The sequence below is a fragment of the Hypanus sabinus genome, chromosome 4 (assembly GCF_030144855.1).
Source record: "Hypanus sabinus isolate sHypSab1 chromosome 4, sHypSab1.hap1, whole genome shotgun sequence".
NCBI lineage: Eukaryota > Metazoa > Chordata > Chondrichthyes > Myliobatiformes > Dasyatidae > Hypanus > Hypanus sabinus.
The window spans coordinates 65,728,360-65,735,896 of NC_082709.1; positions in this window are offsets into that span (position 1 = coordinate 65,728,360).

Sequence of the window (7,537 nt, forward strand, 5' to 3'; positions counted from 1 at the left end):
GACCTGCACTGGGACCATAACCCTCCACACCGCTACCAACTATATACCTATCCAAACTTTTCTAATACATTGAAATTCAGCTTGCATGCACCACTTGCGCTGGCTGCTGTTCCACACTGTCATGACCCTCTGAGTGGAGAAGTTTCCCCTCCTGTCCCCCTTAAACTTCTCACCTTTAACCCTTAATCCATGACTGCTAGTTGTAGTCCCACCCAATCTCAGTGGAAAAGGCTTACTTGCATTTACCCTATCTATACCCCTCAAAACTTTGTATACCTCTATCAAATCTCCCCTCAATCTTCTATGTTCTAAAGAATACAGTCCTAATCTATTCAATCTTCCCTTCTGTACTCATTACATAGATCTATTAAGGCCAATGTGCCATTAGCTTTCATTACGGCCCCATCTATCTGTGACATCACTTTCAATTAATTATGTATATCTATTCTCAGATCCCTTTGCTTTACCACACCCCTCAGTGCCCCACCGTTCATTGGGCAAGACCTACCCTGGTTGGTCCTACCAAAGTGCAATACCTTGTACTTGTCTGCATTAAATTCCATCTGCCATTTTTCAGTCCATTTTACCAGCTGATCCAGATCTCTCTGCAAGCCATAATAGCCTTCCTCATTGCCCCTAACACCCATAATCTTGGTGTCAGCCACAAATTTGCCAATCCAGTTCACCGCACTATCATCCAGATCATTGATATAGATGACAAACAACAAAGGACCCAGCACTGATCCCTGCGGCACAGCGCTGGTCACACACCTCCAGTCAGATGAGTGACGCTCCACTATCACTCTGAGTGCTTCCACAAAGCCCATGTCTAATCCAATTTACTACCTCATCCTGAAGGCCAAGCAACCGAACCTTCTTGACCAGTCTCCCATGTGGGACCTTGTCAAATGCCTTACTGAAGTCCATGGAGATAACATCCGCTGCCTTGCCTTAATCCACTTTCCTGGTAACTTCCTTGGAAAACCATAAGAGTGGTTAGACATTACCTACCACCCATGAAGCCATACTGACTATCCTTAATCAGTCCCTGTCTGTCCAAATACTTATATATCTGGTCCCTCAGAATACCTTCCAAAAGCTTTCTCACAACTGATGTCAGATTCAACAGCCTTTAATTTCCTGGTTTCCATTTAGAGGCTTTTTTAAAAAACAGTAGAACACTGGCTATCCTCCAATCCTCTAGTATCTCTCCTGTTACTAAGGATGTTTTAAATATCTGCAGTTTCTGCTCTTCTCTCTGACCCTATGGGAGGCTAAACTTCTTCAGGCCCTGGGGATTTATCCACCCTGATTTGCCACAATGTAGCAAGCACCACCTCCTCTGTAATCTGTACAAGATCAATGAAGTTGATGGCACTTTGCTTCACTGCTATAGACTTGGTATCTTTCTCCAAAGTAAGTATGGATACAAAGAATGCATTTAAGATCTCCTTTGGGTTTATCTGCCAAAGATTAAAATCCCCTTTCTATTGCTGACTTATTAATTAGATGAAGCCCTGCCTTAAACCTTTCACCTACTTCATGTGCTAGTCCTAAAGGGACAGCCTCCCAGTGCCCCCTGTCTTGAAAGACCCCCTGCTTGCACTTCAGACACAAACTTTTGGCCAGACATAAGGCTGGATACCGTCCTCATCTTTCATCTCCAGGTCCAAAGTGTGATTCAAACCTGGAATATAAAAGAAAGCCTAATATCAGTAAAGATGAGCATTAAAGCAGCAGATTTCATAAAAATTCAGGTAAGCAAGTAGGCATCCCTAATCTCTTGTGCTCTAGACGTGGCTGTAGGTGGAATTATGTAGGTCATGCTTAATTGCCCGTTGGATACAAGGATGATAATTAAACAGTTGACGTTTCAGGCTGAGACCCTTCTTCAGGACTGAGAAGCAAGGGGAAAGATGTCGGAATAAAAAGCTGCCGGGGGTGGGGGGGGGGGGGGAACAAGGCTAACTGGAACGTGATAGGTGAAGTCAGGTGGGTAGGAAAGTTCGAGGGCTGGAGAAGAAGGCATCTCATTGGAGAGGAGAGTGGATCTTAGGAAGAGGGGAACAGATTGAATCAAAAGATGGAGGCTGTTCATTATTTTTCCGTAGATGCTGTCTGCGCTGCTGAATCTCTCCAGCATTTTGGGTGCTTTGCTTTGGGTTTAACGCGTCTACCGAATTTCTCGTGTTTATCAATGGCATTTCATTCCCCATGAACAGATGTAAAAAAAAAACACACACACACTGAACTATTACACACAAAATGCAGTAGGAATGTTACGCCGGAACATATACAGCATCTCTCGTGTTTAAAAAAATACTGTAATAATGAAAAACCGCACTCTAGGCCAGACTATACACCGCGCGCTAGGGCGGGCTATATAACATTTTTTTCACATACAAAAATATCTTCAAGTGATTAAGTTATACAGCAGTAAACTATATACAATAATCAGATTTTATAAAGCACGTTACAGTTTATAATTAAAATACTGTTAACACTGACCACCACTCGAGTCCCAGAAGGGCCCACCGTTCCCGGTTCCTTCTCCAAGTATCTCCAGACAGGGACGTAACCTTGAAAGAGGGGTAGGCAATGGTGTCGGGCCGAACGCTTGACCGAACACCGCGGGCAGGCCCATGGGCCACAGGTAAGGAACGTGGGGCTGCAGTGTAGCCGAAATTCGAGGAGTAGACCCTTCAGACAGTGGCTGTAACCTCCCGCGGAACACCGTCTCCTTCCGGCCACAGAAATGACAGGTGGCTCGGGAGTCTGTGGCCGCAGGAGAGACACCGGGATGGCGTGTTGCCTTCTGGGTGCCAGGGTCCAGGATGTATTCGAGCGGCTGCAGGATATTCTGAAGGGGGAGCGTAAACACTATGAGGTCGTGGCGCAAAAAAAGGGGAAGCGGTCCTACGCAGTGAGTATATGGAACTAGGGAAGAGGTTGAAGAGCTGTAACCCCCAGTGCCACGGGCTAGTGCTGGTAGGATGGTGTCAGAGCACGGAAGAATGAGTGGCTGAGGAGATGGTGCAGGGGACGAAGTTTCAGCCCGCACGAGTGAGACGGGTTGCACCTGAACTGGAGGGAAAGCAATATTCTCGCCGGGAGGTTTGCTGACGGCCCTCGGGCGAGTTTAAACTAGTTTTGCATTGGACTAGGAAACGGAGCGCCGGGTCACTAAGTGAGGGATGGGACCGCAAGGTTGATGTCAGGGAAAGTATTCGAAGGCAAAATCGAAATAACAGGTATGAAGAGTGTCTACTTTAATGCTGGAGTATTATGGGTGAAGGTGATGAATTTAGAACATGGATCAGTACTTAGAAATACATTACGGAGATTTGGTTGAGAGAGGGGCAGGAATGGGTGATTAGTGTACCAGAATTTCAATTTTACATAAGAGATGAGTTTTTTTTAAAGCGGGGGTGGGGGGAGAGAGTTGCACTACGAATCAGGGGCAATATCAGAGCTGCACTCAGGGGAGACATAATAGGGGTCAGACACCGAGTCCATTCGGGTGGAACTCAGGAGTAGGAAGGGAGCACTCACACTGACGGGATTGTGCTACAGACCACCTAATAGCCACTGGGACTTTGAGGAGCAGATGTGTAATCATATTAAGGGAATGCGTAAACAATGTTGTCATGGGGGATTTCGACTTCCCCAATATTAACTGGGACCTTCTTAGTACAAGGGGTTTAGATGGGGCAGAATTTGCTAAATGTATCCAGGAGGGTTTCTTAGGAAACCTCCTTTCTGGGGATGCGGCTCGTTAGCCTATCGCTAATAGCGACGGGACTCCGCAGCGAGGAACCCACCTTCTTCAGGCTCCGCCCCACTAGGGTCTTTACCACTTTGGTCCCACACAACCTCATGGGTTTGGATGTCTCGCCAGTCAGACGCTGCGTTACCGACTCCCCACAAAAGCCCGTCGGCAAGAAATAACGGATACAATTATAAAGAGTATATTTACGAATGTTAACCAAAGAGTTAAAGGGGGAAAAAAAACAACAAAAAGAGTCGATATAAACAGTGAAATGTGCATACACGTTGAAGCTCATCCTGAAGTTGTCAGTAACTCACGCGCTGGACCTTCGGACTGCGTGAAAACACACTTCACTTTCCGAACGTCGCTCACAATCCAACAGGCTCTCCCACGGGAGTACCGCTCCTTCCTCCTGGAGGCCGTTCATCACACAAAGCACCTTGTAAAGCAGGGACGGCATCCACAGCCATCTTCCCTCCCGCCCAGCGTTCTCTAGAACCTTCTCCCAATACCACCACCCTGACTGGCTGACACCACATTGCCAAACTGAACAGCAAAGGCCCTTCTCTCAGCTCAAACCCACACAAGCTGAAAGCAGAACAGACAGCTCTTACAGAACTGCTGAAATACCTATAATGCAGCAGTAAAAATCTTAACCCAGACGTTACGCTTCCCCCCCCCACTTTAAAATTTCTCGTCCTCGTGACTTTGAAACTTATCAACCCATCATCAGTAACAGTTTGCAGAGGAATTTCCAGATGTCAGGAACTCCAATCCATTTGTGATGGTAGTGACACCTCACTAGGGGGATAGACACACTCTGTTCCCCCGGTGCGCCATAGACCTGCCTATCTGGAGGTGCCCTGATTCTGAGACCTCCTCATCCCATCCTCTCTTCTTCAAGCTCTAACCACCCCTTGGCACCCTTCTGATCTACTAGAGGGTGCCTCTCCCTGTCTATCACCCTTGTCTTCCGTGCCTACTCCACGACTGAATTTAACTTCCGTTAGCTTAAGCCGGTGCTGCAGCCTCCGCTGGTGCTAACCCTTTCGGAAAGGTCACTCCAATAGTGTGGCAAGTACTCCTGGAGTGGCCCCCATCAGTCTCTTAAGTGGAAAACACATCTCCACGTCCCAACATCTTGGTTAATCTCCTTTTCCATTCGTCGGCATTTCAGCAAATTCGAAGCTTCCTGTCACTCCAGTTACTCCTCCAGGTTGTAACATGACAGGTTTAGACTGGGTGTACCACACAGGCCCTCGTTTCAGCTCATCATCCTGCTTAGGGGGAACCTGCACCTTCTCAAAAGCAGCTCTGGACAAGGTTCTCTCCTTGCACGCTCCCAGGAGCATCCTCACGACATCAGTATCTGTTCCCACAAGAATGGAAGCTCGACCCTTTTCAGCCGAATCCCTGCAAACCAGCACCGCTGTGTCAATATTCTCAGTTACTCAACATCTGCTTCCGAAAACTCCCTCTGCAATGACAAGTAACCAGCATAGGGGTACTCCTCAGTACCAAGCCCCCGAATCTCGAGGGCTCTGAGTAGCGTCTGTGGTAAATGCGTCAAATACCGGTTGTGAAAGGAACTATAAAATAATGTAACTTAAGAATCTGTGTCAAATATGGCTCTGGCATAAACACCTTCAATCCGACAGCTTGGTCCCACTAAACCTTCAGGAATAGTGTTGTGTTCTCTAGTATTTCCCTTGATACACTGGTAGGAACGTATCCTCTCCGAAACGCCGGCTTATTCCTTCAATGGCTCCCTCCGTAGTTTACCTCAAAGCGAAGAAAGCTTTCCGAAGATTTTCCAGTCCTTCACACTCCCGCTTGAAATGTTCACCGTCTCCGCAGTTGTTCCAGAAGATACCGGTCACTTCCCTAGTCAGGGGATTCCGTTCAGTGGCAGTACGTCCCATCAGCGGCTCCGGCTCCCTATCGGCTTGCCAGGCTTGGTGACAGTATCGGCCGATATCAACCGGGGTTTAAAATCTTTCACGAAATCCTTTAGAACTCCCGCCTGTTGGACATCATTGATCGCTTTAGCAACAGAGGCTACCGTGGGGGGCTGTGCCCTGCTGACGGAGGCCTCCCGCTCCTCCGCCGTGTTTTCCTCCTAACTTCTGAGTAATGGGTAAAAGGAGGAAGAGGCGCGTCTTGTGGGTCATTCGAATACGTCGAGCAATCACATCACGTGACAGCGCGCCCTTCACAACTTGCTCCACCCTCAGGCAATTTCTCTGATAGCTGAATGCCCCCTTTGTGGCATAAACAGCGCAGCAGCGTCTCCAACCTGAAAACGTAGGCAGACAACTCTCCTTCATCCTGGATCGGCTGCACTGTTCCAGCAGCGCCAAAAGCACCTTCCGGAGCCTGAGATCATTAGTTGACGTGGCTAATGGATTTTCTGCCTCGAGGAACCTCACTGTATCAGCCGTCGCCCCCTTTAAGCTCTCTACCAGTCTTAGTTTTCTCATATTATCTGACCACAGCCGATCATGCAGTATCTCAGATGTCTGCTCAGCCCAAGCGTCATATTCTTCTTCCCCACTGGGTCCCCGGAGAAGACTCCCAGCCGACAATAACATTGGCTCTCCGCAGAAACACTTCTGCATTTATCAACCAGTGATGTAATAGCCAAAACGAGCTCAGAATTTAAATCAACAGCTGAAGATCTCATTGGACCTTTCACATCAGACAGTTTCCTTCCCCTCACTCCGAAGAAACAAGAGCAACTTTTCTTTAAGGTCTCCACCCTCAACTACGGGAAACTGAATTCAGCACCCTCGCCTACACTGCTTTCTTCCCTAAGAGGACGGACGGTCCATGGTCCCGCCTCTCCAGTCTCCCCCATTGGTAACAGGCAGACCCGCTGCCGTCACATCATCACTAGTCTGAACTAAAACCACACCTGTGCCCGTTGTTCTGTCTAACTGCTCCTCCACGATCGTAACTTTCCCTCGTGTTTCAACGGTACTTAAAACACTACTCAACAATTCATCTGCGCAGCGGGTATCCAACCTGCTCAGAACATAAGCATTAGTTACAGGTAATCTCTGAATCGCACCAACGCTTAATCCCTGCGGCATCCATAACCACGTATTTTAGTCACCTCCCCAGACAATAGCTACACAGGTTTAATACAAACCCACTTAATCAATTTTTAGGGCAAGCACACAGCATTCAACGAATTCAGTTCCAGACCAGTCTCCACAATGAAGCCTCTTTTTCACTGGGAATTTTTGGGAATGCAGCTCGCTTTTCAGGCTCCGTACGTCTAGGGTGTTTACGAACCCGTAAGATTGGGACGTGTCGCCCACCCAAACCCCGGTTTGTGTGAATGCTGTGTGATACCACTCCCCCCCCTCCCCCGCAATCTCCCGTTAGCAAGAAATAACAGATCATACACTGCATACAATTATAGAGTATATAATTCAACCAAAGAGTTATTAAGGAAAAGGAAAAAGACCCCATTATAATTAAACAGTCACATGTGCATACTGTATAGATTGAAGTTGTCTGTAACTGGCTCGTTGGACCTTTGGTCTGTGTGAAAACTCACACCGCCTTCCGAACGTCGCTCACAATCCAACAGGCTCTCCCACGAGAGTACCGCTCCTTCCTCCTTGAAGCCGTTCATCACACAAAGCACCTTGTGCATCCTCAGCCATCTTCCCCCAACGTTCTCTAGAACCTTCTCCCAATTCCACCCCACCCTGATTGGCCGACACCACATTCCTAAATTGAAAAACAATGCCCGTTATC